Raw genomic sequence first — 19,152 nt, forward strand, 5'->3', positions numbered from 1 at the left:
CAAAATAGAAAACAACTTCATAATGAGTTGCTCTTCGTGCTGGTATCCTCGAATAATAACTTTAAGATGTCTGTTTGGACACTTTTTTGGGGTAGGTTAAGTCTATGGACGTTATTTAACAGCTAATGCAGGGATCCTTACAGACATGACAGCTTGGTGGGTTTTGGCACTTAAATGAGGCGCTTTGTGTGCAGAAACACACAGTCCCCGCCTTACTTTGAACGCCACTTCCACACCATAACAGAGTGATTTCTTAAATGGGTGTCTGCTCGCCCCAAGTGGGCTCTGGCGCACAAGGGGTCTGCCCAGGGTCGGACTGGGACAAGAAATAGGCCCGGACACCCAAAAAAAAGTGGCCCACCCCTCGCCTCAGAAAAGTGGCCCACCCCTCACTTCAAAAAAAGTGGCCCTCAAACCATCATCCGTGAATCACGTAAATTCGCGACTTTACAGAAAATGCTACTTATGGAGGGTTCATGTGTCTGTTGCATGTTGTTATGTTTTGTGTAAATGCTTGAGAAAGTGATAACATTCCTTTTGTTTTTGTTTAAAAAAAAAAACATCATCACATAGTAAAATACTTATGTTGCAGAACCAGACTCAAATCATGTCTACTCGTTGCCACCAGTAATGAAAATAGTTGTATTTAATAATGATGACACAATAACAACACAACTCATAAAAACTTTGCATACAGTTCTGTGACAGGGTCCACCGCTCCTGGAAATCCTGCTTCCAGCTTCATGAAAATCCTGGAAATCACTCAATCAAGAGTTCCTGCAACAATGCACTTTTATGTGCAACCAGGTCGATTATGTCCGGATTTTGCAATTGGACAAGCACATTCTGCTCCACAGACATGAGCATAAAGACTTTGCCAATTCTGGGGATTACATTATGTAGTCGACCCGGCTTTAGGTGTGCAGGTCTGTGTGTTTTCCATCCAATCAAGTATGTGCATTATTAACATGCAGCCCAAGGCGCGAACCTAACCTAACCTAACCTGCCTAGGCTGTCACAGTAGGGAGGGCAGAGAGCATACACACGGGTGCACCTTCAGGAAAGGGGTTCCATGGACATGAGCAGCTCTGGACACAGGGGCCCTAGCAGCAAAGGGGTCCCACACACATCATGTGCAGCTCTGCACACAGGGGCCCTAGCAGCAAAGGGGTCCCAGACACATGTGCAGCTCTGCACACAGGGGCCCTAGCAGCAAAGAGGTCCCGTGGACATGAGCAGCACTGTACACAGGGGCCCTAGCAGCAAAGGGGTCCCACACACATGTGCAGCTCTGCACACAGGGGCCCTAGCAGCAAAGAGGAAACAGATAACGGGTCGGATGAATGCTGCAGACGGGGAGGGAAGAGAAGGCCCGCACCCATACTACCATTGATCCATCCCCTCGGGCCTCGGTGGGCTGAGCAGACACAACCACCCCCCCCTAACCCCATACCTGGGAAGAGACTTTGGGTCCACCATTACTGAAGCAGGGGCATCGACAGCGCATCACACATTCGGCGTGCTGCATAGCAGGGAACGATAATGCACATGCCCGCGTGAGCAACACGGGGGCAACACTGAGTACATAGCACCCTGCACGTTGAGCTGACAAATAACGCACAGTCTGCACAGACTCCTGGATGCAATGAATAATGCCGCCATCCCCCGGTGCTCCCCCGAGAATAAATTCACAAAGCACGACCGCTAGCCTGCCCTTATGGAAGCAGAGTAAGACCTTTAGCGGAGGGGGACACCCTACCATAAAGACAGGTGACATGCTCTTAAGCAGGGGGAGAGGAGCGAGCACATATAGCAAGAGACGCTGTGCTTTAACAAACCTGCACACTGCGAAGCAGCGCGTATAAGTTCATTATAAAGACAGGCCACACGAGGAAACACAGCTGCAAGAACTGTATCTACATAACACTGCAGGCTGGAAAGCACCCGGGGTGAACAATAGGCTTCCCGGCTTGCAAAGAACCCAAAGCGGATGCAGGATCTCTCAGCACATAAGGGCGCATGGCAAGCAAAAGAACATACGAGGGGTGAAGGGCCCGAACGTCGCTCGCACAGAGGAAGCACATGGTGCCCAATGCTATGCAGATGTGCCCCCCTTAACGCCTGGGTCCACGACAGCATGCACACAGTGTAGCACCGCCGGACGCACGGCAGATTGCACGCCGGGCAGAAATACACTGCAACTTCCCTCGGACACAACAGCAATTACGGCCCTCTCCGCCCCTCCAGGAGTATTCTTGGCGACCGCAAAAACTACAGATCTTCCCTGTGGAAGCACCGTAAGATCTTCAATCCGGAGGACGCTCCATGGTGAGCATAAGTGGCAAGTACTCTAACCCTGCAACAAAGTGGGTACATAGGGGGGGACACATCTGCACCTCAACAAGACTACCCTATAGGAAACTGCATTTTAGTTACATTTTAAAGGCAAGCCACAAGATGAAACGCAGTACTACAGACTCACTGAACATATGGTCCGCATAATACAGCTAGCAGGATAGCTGGGAAACAGCTGGCTGCCCTGCTGCAAAGAATCATAGAGAGGACTACAAGGTCTCCCAATACAGGACTGCACCCAGTACATAAGATACCACGCAGACTACGCTTACCCTGATTACAGATCACGCAGAATAAACAAAGCCACCAGCAAAAAGTACTTGAGAAGGGATCACAAACCTGCGAGATAATGTGCAACACACCAGAACCCTGTACAATGCCTAAAGGGGCTCCCTCCAAAAAGAGTGGGGCTCAGACACATGTGCAGCTCTGCCGGGGCTCAAATATTTTCTTAACATACAAACATACACGCCCATGCGGCCCATCATGCCACGTCCGGATGGGCAGCGCCAGCGGCCCAGCGCCCTGCCCACCCGTGCTCAGATTCAGAATTTAGTTCCAGGCCAGCCTCAGGGCTGAGCCTGAGAGCTGGATGTGAATCATGATGCCAAGTTCCTTCCTGGGGGGGGTTCCATTACAGCGCGAGCCGTCAACTATGCTCTGTTGTTGTATGATTCTTCTTACCTGTTTGTTGTCCAATATCCAGGCTCAGCTGTCTCTTCGTCTTGGTCCGGCCGGACCGGACTTCTTCGGGCCGGGGCCGCCTGCTGCACTGTCTGCGGTGTGGTGTGCGCGGTGGGGACCGGGGTCCTTGCTGGCTGCCTGCCTGCTACAGACTGCAGTGCAGACTCTGTGGTGTCGTGTCGTGCTGTCTGCCGCTGCCGTGGGTGTGTGTGTCCGACTCTCGAGTCCGACTCCAAAATCATCATGCCCAGGATGGGTCAAACGGCCCAACTATATCCTAGAGCACACTCAGTCACGTGGACCAGACACCAGTCCTGGCGACACGGAGTCTGTGAGCGGCCCAGCCCCAGGCACAAGTTGCGTTTGAACTTTGGAAAGTGCAACAAATATGCTGTTGTTACTTCCTAAAGTTGAAAGCAACAACTGCCGGGGGGTCGTCGAGCCCGCCACCAGCCCTGCTGGAGGCAGGCAGCCCCAGGCCAGGCCAGCCCAGCCTGCTTATTATTATTCATAGGCTTAGCAAGTTATCACACACAAGGAACGAAGGAACGAAGCACGCCCCCCTCCCTCGCCACTTACCAAGCCCGGCGGGCGGCCCGGCGGCGAGCACGGAGCACCAGGCACTGGGGGGCGGGCTCACTACAAAGTGGCTGCAGACAGTGCACGGGCGGCCGCCGCCACGGCGGCCCCATATATGCATTCAAATTAGTTATTATTGATGCATGCATGCTGCATGCAAATGAAATCATCAAAGCAAGGTAACAAGAACGTGTATGTGTTGTTACCTTGCTTTGATGAATAATTTTATGCTGCACAGACACACTCAGTAGCGCGGCCCGCCCCGCCCGCAACGCCGGAGGCAGGCAGGCAGCGCGGCTCGCGGCTGCGCGAGCGGCACCCACACAGCCTTGGCTGTTGGCAGCGACGAACAAGTTGTTACATTACAAAAAATTGCCCAGTTTGTGTTTGACCAGGCCCGGGCCGCGCCACTGACAGTTACATTAAAAAGAAAAAATGGCATTGGCCCAGCTTGGGCGGGTGATGGCGGCCCGTCTGCCTGCCGCAGCACTTGCTCTGTGGCTCAGCTGCCTGCAGCAGAGCCACGCCGGCGCCGCGCGTCGCTGCACGTTACAACAAAAAAAACGGCCCTGGGTGGCTTGAAGGAAAACCGGCCCCCACTGTCCTCAAAGTCCATCGGCCACGGGCCGATGGACCGATACGGCCAGTCTGACCCTGGGTCTGCCGCTCTGAAAGCCACGTAACCGCTTCCACTAAAACATGCCTGAAGGAAAGCAGACTTTAAAGCCCCCAGGGGCATCAAGCAAGTGCCTGACTACCCTCGTCTCGGGAGGATAGCTCAGGGGGAATGGGCTCGCCTTGGAAGCAAGACGACAAGGTTCGATCCCCGTCTCCGTGTTTAGAAACCTCTGGGTATTAAGCGTGTCACAAATAACATATCATATCATATCACTGGAGGCCCGCAGAGCCACAATGCAAGACTTCCTCTCCCTTCTCCCCTTCCTGGTGTTTTGGCTCGCCGCAGGAGTACGCTCTAGGGAAGAGACTGGGCAGCATGAATGCTGAGGGCAGCAGCAGAGGACTGGCAGGGGGCAACTACCATCCCAATACATGGTGAACCTTTGTCGGGGCTTACAGAAGGCACACAGGGAGGGCAAGGCACATGAGCCCCACGGCCTGGACGCAGACATCATCCGGCTAAAAGTAACCGCCTACTTTTAATATAGAGCGTTAATCTATTGATCAGCATCTTTTCTTTTTTTAAGAGAAGTGAAACACTAGAAGAGCAAACTTTGTGCCCACATTGGCACGGTTTGGCCATGTGTTGAAGTAAAGATTAGGATGCCCGTCTCATTTCCGCATGCTCGAGGACAGAGCCTCCACACTGCACTTCGCCTCCCTTGTGCATGGCCAATTGCCTTCTACTTGGCGGTGTTAATGGAGCAGCTGTCTGCTTGATGTGTTGCCTACTATGCTATGCGGATGAGTAATTATTACGCCGTGCATAGACCCTCATAACACGAAGAAAAGTCAAGTAGGCTAAGCTGGTACATGGTACTCTGGCTAGCAGGTTGCGCGGATGTGAGCAGCAGGAACATTAACCCCATGAGCTTTGTTGGGGTCACCACTTGTGATCTGTGGACTAAACTTACTTTCTTGCTTAATAGACATTGAAGACGTCTCCCCCAACCACGGACTGCCAAAGAGGTGCGTGAGCAAATGAAGCACCACATGCAAAACACGCGCGCGTTATGTGCGCCAACATAAGATACGTTTGCCTTGTCTCCCATACCCACTCCCCCACCTCGCCCAGGTCTGGCCACAGAATTCCAGTGACTGTGCCAGCTCGCATTGAAAAAGAAATATTGTAAGCGTTGCGACAAATGACCCAGTCAACAAATTGACGGTGTTCATAATTTTACAAATGCAGACATTTACGCACACAGATGTGTAGGGTCACGAACACACACTGAACCTTCAGTAAATATGCCCCTATGCAGAAACATATTGTGCATATGAAAATAATGCAAGTTGTCTGGCACCAGCCTGCTTCACTTCTAGCATTCCCTTGGCTCATTTCTATTCGCTCTGCCAATCTGCCCCTCCTCCTATGTCTTTGCTCATGCCCCCTGCCAGACCCGCACCGTCGGTGCGGTAGATATAATTGCCAGGTGCAGCATACGATTTGATTTTGACGGGAGTGCAAAAATAACGGAAAGAGTCACATTTTCCTGTAAAGGTTACAGGAAATGGGTTTTACTTCGTTCCCCCCTGGGCTGTGTTCATTTCTGTTTACATTCTGGGTCTGGCTGCTGTACTGTTAAAGAAATTGTATAATCCAGACCTTGTCAACAGACTTCTCACTTTATTTCCTTGAAATGACAGGACCAGCAGAGGCAGCCTTGCCTCTCAGATGTCTGGATTGCACCGTAGCTAGCGAAACAGGTGTGAATTTATTATGCATTTCAAATTGCAGTGATCCTCCCCGCATGACGCGCCCTTCTGATGGCATGTTATTTTACATGCTGAACAGTGCGGCAGCATCAATGTCGCTGATGTGCAGAGGGCCTTCCAAGCAGTGCTCTGTACTCAGAAGCAGACATGTGTCCATTCCTGCCTCTGTCCACCCAAACACCCCCTCAGGGGAACTCGTTGAGCTCTCTTTAATCAAGCCTTACCACCAGGCTTTGCAGTTAAAGTGCCAGACAGTGTTTGTATAAAGCAGTCTTCTGAGAGTTAATGACTTAATTGGAGTTGTAAACATGCTGCTGGTGTAATACAAATGTCTTACCAGCCTGCCTACAGCCACACGATTTATAAGCACTCCGTGGCCCTGATTCATGGAATTATTTGCATGTAAAACGGGGATTTACGTGCCATTCTGACAACAAATCCCCATTCATCAAACAGGGATTTGCGCGCAAAATGGCACGCAAATCCCCGTTTTACGCGTAAATAATTCCATGAATCAGGGTTAGTCTCTGATTCGACCATATTGCACTTTATTTTCTCTGACATCAAGTTGTAAAGCATTTGGTTTTTAAATCAAGTGCATGGTGTACATTGTCCTCTCTATTGACTGAACACATATTATTACTATATCAGTGCCATGCCCATTCATTGTTCCCGCTATAATTACTCTGCCCCACACTGACGTTAATCCATCATATGGTTTCTTATAAAGCAGCCTTCACTGTGACTGCTCAAGAATGAAATACTGTAGATCCCTCTAGCCCCTTGCATCAAATATAAACAAATCCAATCAAGTAACTAGCACTCTATTTCACCAGCACACCCACCCATACATCACACAATACAGCGGTCTGCTTTTTATGTCCTTCCTATGGAAGCATCTATTTCCTTGAGCTTATCCAAACATAGGACAGGGTTTACATGCAATTGACCCATACTAGCTTGGGGTCATGCTATAGTACTGACTCTTTCTGTCCAGGGTCTTCGTTGTGCTTTCCTGAACTCTCTAAGCAACCCCATTATATCTCCATGGTGACATTTAGTCCAGCTCAGGCAAGCCTTTAAAGCATTATGCATCCCAATTGTTTATCATTGTGCTTTCACACTCGTGTTATATGTTTTATGTTTTCCAATGCATGTGCATGACAGGCCCATGAGGGCAAAATAGCTTCAAGCTGTCACACTCTCAACTCCCTAATCCGGTGCCGATCCTGAGCGTGAGTTTGCCTGTGCAATGCGCTTGTTGAAATTGATTGAAATCAAGGCAGCCTCTTTCTTACCACAAAAAACAAAGATTAGGTAACAGCCCAATCATACAGCCGCTCTCTGGAATCCCATGTTGGGTTCTGTATTAGTTGTAATTTCGCTATGTATAGTTCCTTTGATCCAATTTTTGGAAAAAATACAAAAGTCAAATATATAGTGATTTTTCAATGTTGGTTTATCTATTAAGTAGAAGATTATTATATAGAAAAAAGTGACAAGTAGCCACCAATAATGTTCTTCGTGAGGAAGAGATTGCCATAAATCACTCTATCCGTAGACTTATATTGTGCCAATGCATTTCGGAATACAACAAATTCCTTCATCAGGGCAAGTCTAAAACAATAAACACATAACATTCAAATATAATTGTTCCAACCATCCCAAGGTAAATATCCATATAGAATAATTTAGAACAACGTAAGTATACAAATATCAATATGAACAGTCATCATCCAAATAGTTGAAAAAATATGAAGGTAAACACATACCCGACAATGTAATGAGCCGGATCAGAAGGCAGGTCAAAAAGATATAAAACAAGAAACAAATCAGTACAAAGGTAAGTAAAGATCTCCTATAACAAAATGGAGGGAATTGGGTCCATTACCTGATGTAGGTGAGTAATGGCGAAATCTATGTTTCAGAGACCAGGCTGCTCCACCGTGTACGGCGAGCAGGTGCGTATGTAGAGAACGAAGCAGAGAAGTTCTCTCTACGTCTGCTCAAAGCAGACTGTCTTCGTTGCATCGGCGCGTTGCCGAGCAACCTAGTTTTATAAGACACGTGATTGAAAGCAGAATGTCTTCTTTGCATCGGTGCGTAGCCGAGCAACTCAGTTGTGTAAAACACGTGATCACGGCTCCATGAACACGAGCCGCGACCCATGTCCACGAACTGGTCAATAAACTTAAATATGACCAAAGTACCTAATTTGTGGACCTCCTGGGGCAGTAATAATAAAAGTTATCGCCTAAGAATCAAAAAAAGGAAATAAGTAGTCTGTCATCCATAGACATAGAAAAAATACTAGGATTGACTGAACCCATTTGGATAAAAGTAATGGCTGTTATATGAACAACTCAAATGGGGCTATACTATTCTGAATGTACCTAAGTAGGATGAAAGAAGCCTAGGGAGCAACCCTAGCAATGTACCTTATGTTAATAGTATGTGCCTCAATGCCGCTAGTGGTGTCGTCCAGAGAGACGGCACCTCGGGTCCTGGGAGAACCCCAGGATGCGCAGCATGCAGGACATTTTTCTAAAAAACATAGGAAACATCTCTTGTTCATATACATTCGAGTGACCCTCAACATTCAGGTCATATGTGTACTGGTGTCAATCTAAACCAAACAATGATAAATACAATATAAGAAAACAAATAGAGAAAACAATTAAAGAAAACAGTGAAAGTTAATCTCCTCATTTAACCCATTGGGTGCCAGACTGCCAAGTTTGTCAATCCAATATGTCTCTCTGCGACTCAAACGTTGGCATAAATCTTCATGAGGGCTATTTTTGGTTAAAGCTTCCAAAATCACAAATTTTATTTGTGACACGTTATGTCCATTGGCCATCCAATGTCGTGCCACGGCTGAATTCATGTTTGCATTACGAATACAAGATTGATGTTCACCCCACCTCAACTTGGCTGTTCGGGTTGTCTGTCCCACATAAAATTTCCCACATGGGCATTTAATGCCGTAGATGATATTACTGCTGTCACATGTGGCAAAAGTCTTAAGCATAATCTTCTGTCCCGTCCTTGGATGGTTAATGGAGTTTCCTTTCATAACAAAATTACAGTTGACACACTGTAAACAAGGAAATGTCCCAGTTCGCTGTGTCATAGGTTCCCTGGCTGTAGGTTTCGTCTGCACCAGTTCATCCCTTAGGTTCCTACTGCGTTGGTATGCAAAAATTGGTTTTTCACTAAAAATATCTTGAACTCGAATGTCATTCTTGAAAATCTCCCAATGTTTCATAATAGTTTTCTTGATTTTGTTGCTTTGCGTAGAGAACTTGGATACAAATACTGGTGACTTCAATTCTCTCTTACTTTTGGGATTCTGTTCCAATAATAGAGTCTCTCGTGATATGGCATCAACTCTGTCAGATGCCAGATCGAGTTCACCCTGTTTATATCCCCGAGCCAGAAATTTTTCTTTCATTTCCATCTGTTGCATTTTGTAGTCTTCAGGATCACTCACTATTTTCTTGACCCTAAGTAACTGAGTGTATGGTAGATTCCTCAGTAGGCTCGGCTGATGGAAGCTGAGTCGGTGCAGGAGATTATTCCGATCAGTCACTTGCCGAAACAATGAAGTGCTGTAGCTAGTGAGTTGCTTTCTGACCTGTACGTCAAGGAATGTTATGATTTCATACGAGATCTCTCTAGTAAACTGTACCCTCTGGTCGATGCTGTTAAGATACACAAAAAATGTTTCAAAAGACTCTCTAGTTCCTTTCCAAATTCCAAAGATATCGTCTATGTATCTCGTCCAGATTTGGATGTCCTTGTTCCATTCCTGTTTATTCAATACATGATCTGTTTCAAATTTATGCATGAAACTGTTGGCGTATGAGGGTGCCATGGTGGCTCCCATTGAAGTCCCTGCAGTTTGTAGAAAGAATTGGTTGCCATATTGAAAATAGGAGTTCTCAGCAATGAATTGTAACAACGCCAGTATGAATTCCTTCTGAGCACGTATCTCAGGTGCTTTCAGTAACAGCCATTCTACAGCCTCTATCCCCAGAGAATGGGGTATAGAGGTGTATAAACTTTTCACGTCTATAGTAAACATCGGATCTTCAGGCAAAGGTGTCAATGAGCTAAGCTTTTGTAGGAAGTGGGTGGTATCCCTTGTGTAGGTGTTGGTCCCTTGTATTAATGGCTGTAGGAAGAAATCTATGTAGAACCCTAAAGGTTGGTTGATACTATCTATCCCTGCAACAATTGGTCTACCTGGTGGTTTGATGGCATCTTTATGGATCTTTGGTAGCGTATAGAAATTAGGTATTCTAGGATGTTCTTTCAAGAGAAATTTTTGTGTATGCTCGTTAATCCAATCCAATTCAAATGCTTTTTCTAGAAGACTCTTCAAATTCTGTTGGATCGAAAGGGTGGGATCATGGTCCAAACTGGCATATGTAGTCTGGTCTTGGAGCTGTCTTCTACATTCAGCATCATAGTCACATGTATTCTGAATAACCAAGGCTCCTCCCTTATCTGCAGGACGAATGGTGATACTCTTATCACTAAACAGGTCTCTAATCAATCTCATCTCGTGTGGTTTTAAGTTCCTGTATGGAGGATTCCTATAGCTGATTCGTTCAAGGTCCCGAGTGACTAATCTCTGGAATATTTCTATGGATGGTACTGTAATCGGTGGAACAAACCCACTTTTGACTCTAAATTCTTGAAAGTCTGGAATCTCGGTCGGACTCTCTTGCGTCTCCAATTCGTTAAAGAAAACTTTAAGTTTAAGTTTACGAACAAACTTGTATAGTTCTATCTTCGTATCAAACAAGGAGGTACCGTAAGTCGGTACGAAACTGAGACCTTTCTGTAGAGTCTCTTCCTCTGCCTTGTTGAGTCGCCTCCCCGAAATATTAACGACTAACTTTTCTTCTGCTGTAATCTCGTTAGGGGTTTGTTTCTTGTGTTGCCTCCTCCCCCTGCGGGTTCTTTTCGGCGGGCGCCTAAAAAAGATACAGCAGACGGAGCTCGTGCCAAAGGGCTTGTTGTCTGTGCAAGGTTCTCTGTGGTTTGTTCTGCTGGAATATCAGACTCTCTCCGAGCTTCAGAGTTGGAACTGGAGGTATTGTCGGATGTGTATTCAAAAGGTTTCCTTGGTGCTACTTGGCCATATTTGTCCATCCAAGTGTATACCTCGTCATTAATATAATCATAGGTATCCCTCTTGAATTTTTTGATCTTCTTTTGCTCCAATTCAGACTTGTAGTTCTCAAGTTTAGTGTTAATCTCTAATAGTATGCTGTCATATTCTTCTCTTCCAAGAGTATCAACTAGTTCTTTCTCTATCTCCTGAATTTCTATACTCAGGGTTGTTATATTCTTTGATAACTCTTGGATAGTTAGCAAGATGAGGTCCAGTGAACATTTATTCAGTATAGATTCCCACCTTCGAACAAACTCTCTGCTCTCTTTGCACAAGGTCAGTCGGAGCTGTATACGAAGCCCCCTTGGGATGCGTTGGTTTTTGAAGTATCGCCCGAGGGTAATTGCGTGTAATTTCCTATTGATTTCCTTTCGTATAAGATACTCTAATTGTTTAATTCGTTTGGCCGGATCCTTTGGTGTAGTACCATGAGCACCAATAGACGTTTCGCTAATGAGTTCAAGAATGGCAGATGCTTCCTCAGTTGAGAAACCTAAAGTTTCTGCACATATGTTGGATAAACCTTCAATATCCTCAAATGACATGTTCAGTGTGTTGGGTAATCTTTCTTGAAATTGTGTGCCACCACTGCTGTGTGTCTCACCAATGAAGGGAAGAAAAGAAGCAGGAAGCAAATTTGAGTGGGCACCACAGGGGTATCGAGTCTAGCTGGCGTTATCAGAAGTCTCTAGTATGATTAGTCTTCTTTAGTTAAATCCTCTGTGTAGGAGCTGGCTGAAAAAGGCCTGGAGACACCCAAACCCAAAATTACAGCAAAAAACAAAGATTAGGTAACAGCCCAATCATACAGCCGCTCTCTGGAATCCCATGTTGGGTTCTGTATTAGTTGTAATTTCGCTATGTATAGTTCCTTTGATCCAATTTTTGGAAAAAATACAAAAGTCAAATATATAGTGATTTTTCAATGTTGGTTTATCTATTAAGTAGAAGATTATTATATAGAAAAAAGTGACAAGTAGCCACCAATAATGTTCTTCGTGAGGAAGAGATTGCCATAAATCACTCTATCCGTAGACTTATATTGTGCCAATGCATTTCGGAATACAACAAATTCCTTCATCAGGGCAAGTCTAAAACAATAAACACATAACATTCAAATATAATTGTTCCAACCATCCCAAGGTAAATATCCATATAGAATAATTTAGAACAACGTAAGTATACAAATATCAATATGAACAGTCATCATCCAAATAGTTGAAAAAATATGAAGGTAAACACATACCCGACAATGTAATGAGCCGGATCAGAAGGCAGGTCAAAAAGATATAAAACAAGAAACAAATCAGTACAAAGGTAAGTAAAGATCTCCTATAACAAAATGGAGGGAATTGGGTCCATTACCTGATGTAGGTGAGTAATGGCGAAATCTATGTTTCAGAGACCAGGCTGCTCCACCGTGTACGGCGAGCAGGGGCGTATGTAGAGAACGAAGCGGAGAAGTTCTCTCTACGTCTGCTCAAAGCAGACTGTCTTCGTTGCATCGGCGCGTTGCTGAGCAACCTAGTTTTATAAGACACGTGATTGAAAGCAGAATGTCTTCTTTGCATCGGTGCGTAGCCGAGCAACTCAGTTGTGTAAGACACGTGATCACGGCTCCATGAACACGAGCCGCGACCCGTGTCCACGAACTGGTCAATAAACTTAAATATGACCAAAGTACCTAATTTGTGGACCTCCTGGGGCAGTAATAATAAAAGTTATCGCCTAAGAATCAAAAAAAGGAAATAAGTAGTCTGTCATCCATAGACATAGAAAAAATACTAGGATTGACTGAACCCATTTGGATAAAAGTAATGGCTGTTATATGAACACCTCAAATGGGGCTATACTATTCTGAACGTACCTAAGTAGGATGAAAGAAGCCTAGGGAGCAACCCTAGCAATGTACCTTATGTTAATAGTATGTGCCTCAATGCCGCTACTGGTGTCGTCCAGAGAGACGGCACCTCGGGTCCTGGGAGAACCCCAGGATGCGCAGCATGCAGGACATTTTTCTAAAAAACATAGGAAACATCTCTTGTTCATATACATTCGAGTGACCCTCAACATTCAGGTCATATGTGTACTGGTGTCAATCTAAACCAAACGATGATAAATACAATATAAGAAAACAAATAGAGAAAACAATTAAAGAAAACAGTGAAAGTTAATCTCCTCATTTAACCCATTGGGTGCCAGACTGCCAAGTTTGTCAATCCAATATGTCTCTCTGCGACTCAAACGTTGGCATAAATCTTCATGAGGGCTATTTTTGGTTAAAGCTTCCAAAATCACAAATTTTATTTGTGACACGTTATGTCCATTGGCCATCCAATGTCGTGCCACGGCTGAATTCATGTTTGCATTACGAATACAAGATCGATGTTCACCCCACCTCAACTTGGCTGTTCGGGTTGACTGTCCCACATAAAATTTCCCACATGGGCATTTAATGCCGTAGATGATATTACTGCTGTCACATGTGGCAAAAGTCTTAAGCATAATCTTCTGTCCCGTCCTTGGATGGTTAATGGAGTTTCCTTTCATAACAAAATTACAGTTGACACACTGTAAACAAGGAAATGTCCCAGTTCGCTGTGTCATAGGGTCGGCTGTAGGTTTCGTCTGCACCAGTTCATCCCTTAGGTTCCTACTGCGTTGGTATGCAAAAATTGGTTTTTCACTAAAAATATCTTGAACTCGAATGTCATTCTTGAAAATCTCCCAATGTTTCATAATAGTTTTCTTGATTTTGTTGCTTTGCGTAGAGAACTTGGATACAAATACTGGTGACTTCAATTCTCTCTTACTTTTGGGATTCTGTTCCAATAATAGAGTCTCTCGTGATATGGCATCAACTCTGTCAGATGCCAGATCGAGTTCACCCTGTTTATATCCCCGAGCCAGAAATTTTTCTTTCATTTCCATCTGTTGCATTTTGTAGTCTTCAGGATCACTCACTATTTTCTTGACCCTAAGTAACTGACTGTATGGTAGATTCCTCAGTAGGCTCGGCTGATGGAAGCTGAGTCGGTGCAGGAGATTATTCCGATCAGTCACTTTCCGAAACAATGAAGTGCTGTAGCTAGTGAGTTGCTTTCTGACCTGTACGTCAAGGAATGTTATGATTTCATACGAGATCTCTCTAGTAAACTGTACCCTCTGGTCGATGCTGTTAAGATACACAAAAAATGTTTCAAAAGACTCTCTAGTTCCTTTCCAAATTCCAAAGATATCGTCTATGTATCTCGTCCAGATTCGGATGTCCTTGTTCCATTCCTGTTTATTCAATACATGATCTGTTTCAAATTTATGCATGAAACTGTTGGCGTATGAGGGTGCCATGGTGGCTCCCATTGAAGTCCCTGCAGTTTGTAGAAAGAATTGGTTGCCATATTGAAAATAGGAGTTCTCATCAATGAATTGTAACAACGCCCGTATGAATTCCTTCTGAGCACGTATCTCAGGTGCTTTCAGTAACAGCCATTCTACAGCCTCTATCCCCAGAGAATGGGGTATAGAGGTGTATAAACTTTTCACGTCTATAGTAAACATCAGATCTTCAGGCAAAGGTGTCAATGAGCTAAGCTTTTGTAGGAAGTGGGTGGTATCCCTTGTGTAGGTGTTGGTCCCTTGTATTAATGGCTGTAGGAAGAAATCTATGTAGATCCCTAAAGTTTGGTTGATACTATCTATCCCTGCAACAATTGGTCTACCTGGTGGTTTGATGGCATCTTTATGGATCTTTGGTAGCGTATAGAAATTAGGTATTCTAGGATGTTCTTTCAAGAGAAGTTTTTGTGTATGCTCGTTAATCCAATCCAATTCAAATGCTTTTTCTAGAAGACTCTTCAAATTCTGTTGGATCGAAAGGGTGGGATCATGGTCCAAACTGGCATATGTAGTCTGGTCTTGGAGCTGTCTTTTACATTCAGCATCATAGTCACATGTATTCTGAATAACCAAGGCTCCTCCCTTATCTGCAGGACGAATGGTGATACTCTTATCACTAAACAGGTCTCTAATCAATCTCATCTCGTGTGGTTTTAAGTTCCTGTATGGAGGATTCCTATAGCTGATTCGTTCAAGGTCCCGAGTGACTAATCTCTGGAATATTTCTATGGATGGTACTGTAATCGGTGGAACAAACCCACTTTTGACTCTAAATTCTTGAAAGTCTGGAATCTCGGTCGGACTCTCTTGCGTCTCCAATTCGTTAAAGAAAACTTTAAGTTTAAGTTTACAAACAAACTTGTATAGTTCTATCTTCGTATCAAACAAGGTGGTACCGTAAGTCGGTACGAAACTGAGACCTTTCTGTAGAGTCTCTTCCTCTGCCTTGTTGAGTCGCCTCCCCGAAATATTAACGACTAACTTTTCTTCTGCTGTAATCTCGTTAGGGGTTTGTTTCTTGTGTTGCCTCCTCCCCCTGCGGGTTCTTTTCTGTGGGCGCCTAAAAAAGATACAGCAGATGGAGCTCGTGCCAAAGGGCTTGTTGTCTGTGCAAGGTTCTCTGTGGTTTGTTCTGCTGGAATATCAGACTCTCTCCGAGCTTCAGAGTCGGAACTGGAGGTATTGTCGGATGTGTAATCAAAAGGTTTCCTTGGTGCTACTTGGCCATATTTCTCCATCCAAGTGTATACCTCGTCATTAATATAATCATAGGTATCCCTCTTGAATTTTTTGATCTTCTTTTGCTCCAATTCAGACTTGTAGTTCTCAAGTTTAGTGTTAATCTCTAATAGTATGGTGTCATATTCTTCTCTTCCAAGAGTATCAACTAGTTCTTTCTCTATCTCCTGAATTTCTATACTCAGGGTTGTTATATTCTTTGATAACTCTTGGATAGTTAGCAAGATGAGGTCCAGTGAACATTTATTCAGTATAGATTCCGACCTTCGAACAAACTCTCTGCTCTCTTTGCACAAGGTCGGTCGGAGCTGTATACGAAGCCCCCTTGGGATGCGTTGGTTTTTGAAGTATCGCCCGAGGGTAATTGCGTGTAATTTCCTATTTATTTCCTTTCGTATAAGATACTCTAATTGTTTAATTCGTTTGGCCGGATCCTTTGGTGTAGTACCATGAGCACCAATAGACGTTTCGCTAATGAGTTCAAGAATGGCAGATGCTTCCTCAGTTGAGAAACCTAAAGTTTCTGCACATATGTTGGATAAACCTTCAATATCCTCAAATGGCATGTTCAGTGTGTTGGGTAATCTTTCTTGAAATTGTGTGCCACCACTGCTGTGTGTCTCACCAATGAAGGGAAGAAAAGAAGCAGGAAGCAAATTTGAGTGGGCACCACAGGGGTATCGAGTCTAGCTGGCGTTATCAGAAGTCTCTAGTATGATTAGTCTTTGTTAGTTAAATCCTCTGTGTAGGAGCTGGCTGAAAAAGGCCTGGAGACACCCAAACCCAAAATTACAGCAAAAAACAAAGATTAGGTAACAGCCCAATCATACAGCCGCTCTCTGGAATCCCATGTTGGGTTCTGTATTAGTTGTAATTTCGCTATGTATAGTTCCTTTGATCCAATTTTTGGAAAAAATACAAAAGTCAAATATATAGTGATTTTTCAATGTTGGTTTATCTATTAAGTAGAAGATTATTATATAGAAAAAAGTGACAAGTAGCCACCAGTAATGTTCTTCGTGAGGAAGAGATTGCCATAAATCACTCTATCCGTAGACTTATATTGTGCCAATGCATTTCGGAATACAACAAATTCCTTCATCAGGGCAAGTCTAAAACAATAAACACATAACATTCAAATATAATTGTTCCAACCATCCCAAGGTAAATATCCATATAGAATAATTTAGAACAACGTAAGTATACAAATATCAATATGAACAGTCATCATCCAAATAGTTGAAAAAATATGAAGGTAAACACATACCCGACAATGTAATGAGCCGGATCAGAAGGCAGGTCAAAAAGATATAAAACAAGAAACAAATCAGTACAAAGGTAAGTAAAGATCTCCTATAACAAAATGGAGGGAATTGGGTCCATTACCTGATGTAGGTGAGTAATGGCGAAATCTATGTTTCAGAGACCAGGCTGCTCCACCGTGTACGGCGAGCAGGTGCGTATGTAGAGAACGAAGCGGAGAAGTTCTCTCTACGTCTGCTCAAAGCAGACTGTCTTTGTTGCATCGGCGCGTTGCCGAGCAACCTAGTTTTATAAGACACGTGATTGAAAGCAGAATGTCTTCTTTGCATCGGTGCGTAGCGGAGCAACTCAGTTGTGTAAGACACGTGATCACGGCTCCATGAACACGAGCCGCGACCCGTGTCCACGAACTGGTCAATAAACATAAATATGACCAAAGTACCTAATTTGTGGACCTCCTGGGGCAGTAATAATAAAAGTTATCGCCTAAGAATCAAAAAAAGGAAATAAGTAGTCTGTCATCCATAGACATAGAAAAAATACTAGGATTGACTGAACCCATTTGGATAAAAGTAATGGCTGTTATATGAACACCTCAAATGGGGCTATACTATTCTGAACGTACCTAAGTAGGATGAAAGAAGCCTAGGGAGCAACCCTAGCAATGTACCTTATGTTAATAGTATGTGCCTCAATGCCGCTAGTGGTGTCGTCCAGAGAGACGGCACCTCGGGTCCTGGGAGAACCCCAGGATGCGCAGCATGCAGGACATTTTTCTAAAAAACATAGGAAACATCTCTTGTTCATATACATTCGAGTGACCCTCAACATTCAGGTCATATGTGTACTGGTGTCAATCTAAACCAAACGATGATAAATACAATATAAGAAAACAAATAGAGAAAACAATTAAAGAAAACAGTGAAAGTTAATCTCCTCATTTAACCCATTGGGTGCCAGACTGCCAAGTTTGTCAATCCAATATGTCTCTCTGCGACTCAAACGTTGGCATAAATCTTAATGAGGGCTATTTTTGGTTAAAGCTTCCAAAATCACAAATTTTATTTGTGACACGTTATGTCCATTGGCCATCCAATGTCGTGCCACGGCTGAATTCATGTTTGCATTACGAATACAAGATCGATGTTCACCCCACCTCAACTTGGCTGTTCGGGTTGACTGTCCCACATAAAATTTCCCACATGGGCATTTAATGCCGTAGATGATATTACTGCTGTCACATGTGGCAAAAGTCTTAAGAATAATCTTCTGTCCCGTCCTTGGATGGTTAATGGAGTTTCCTTTCATAACAAAATTACAGTTGACATACTGTAAACAAGGAAATGTCCCAGTTCGCTGTGTCATAGGGTCGGCTGTAGGTTTCGTCTGCACCAGTTCATCCCTTAGGTTCCTACTGCGTTGGTATGCAAAAATTGGTTTTTCACTAAAAATATCTTGAACTCGAATGTCATTCTTGAAAATCTCCCAATGTTTCATAATAGTTTTCTTGATTTTGTTGCTTTGCGTAGAGAACTTGAATACAAATACTGGTGACTTCAATTATCTCTTACTTTTGGGATTCTGTTCCAATAATAGAGTCTCTCGTGATATGGCATCAACTCTGTCAGATGCCAGATCGAGTTCACCCTGTTTATATCCCCGAGCTAGAAATTTTTCTTTCATTTCCATCTGTTGCATTTTGTAGTCTTCAGGATCACTCACTATTTTCTTGACCCTAAGTAACTGACTGTATGGTAGATTCCTCAGTAGGCTCGGCTGATGGAAGCTGAGTCGGTGCAGGAGATTATTCCGATCAGTCACTTTCCGAAACAATGAAGTGCTGTAGCTAGTGAGTTGCTTTCTGACCAGTACGTCAAGGAATGTTATGATTTCATACGAGATCTCTCTAGTAAACTGTACCCTCTGGTCGATGCTGTTAAGATACACAAAAAATGTTTCAAAAGACTCTCTAGTTCCTTTCCAAATTCCAAAGATATCGTCTATGTATCTCGTCCAGATTCGGATGTCCTTGTTCCATTCCTGTTTATTCAATACAT

This window comes from Ambystoma mexicanum, chromosome 10, assembly GCF_040938575.1.
Source record: "Ambystoma mexicanum isolate Mex_15411 chromosome 10, UKY_AmexF1_1, whole genome shotgun sequence".
In the NCBI taxonomy this organism is placed as follows: Eukaryota; Metazoa; Chordata; class Amphibia; order Caudata; family Ambystomatidae; genus Ambystoma; species Ambystoma mexicanum.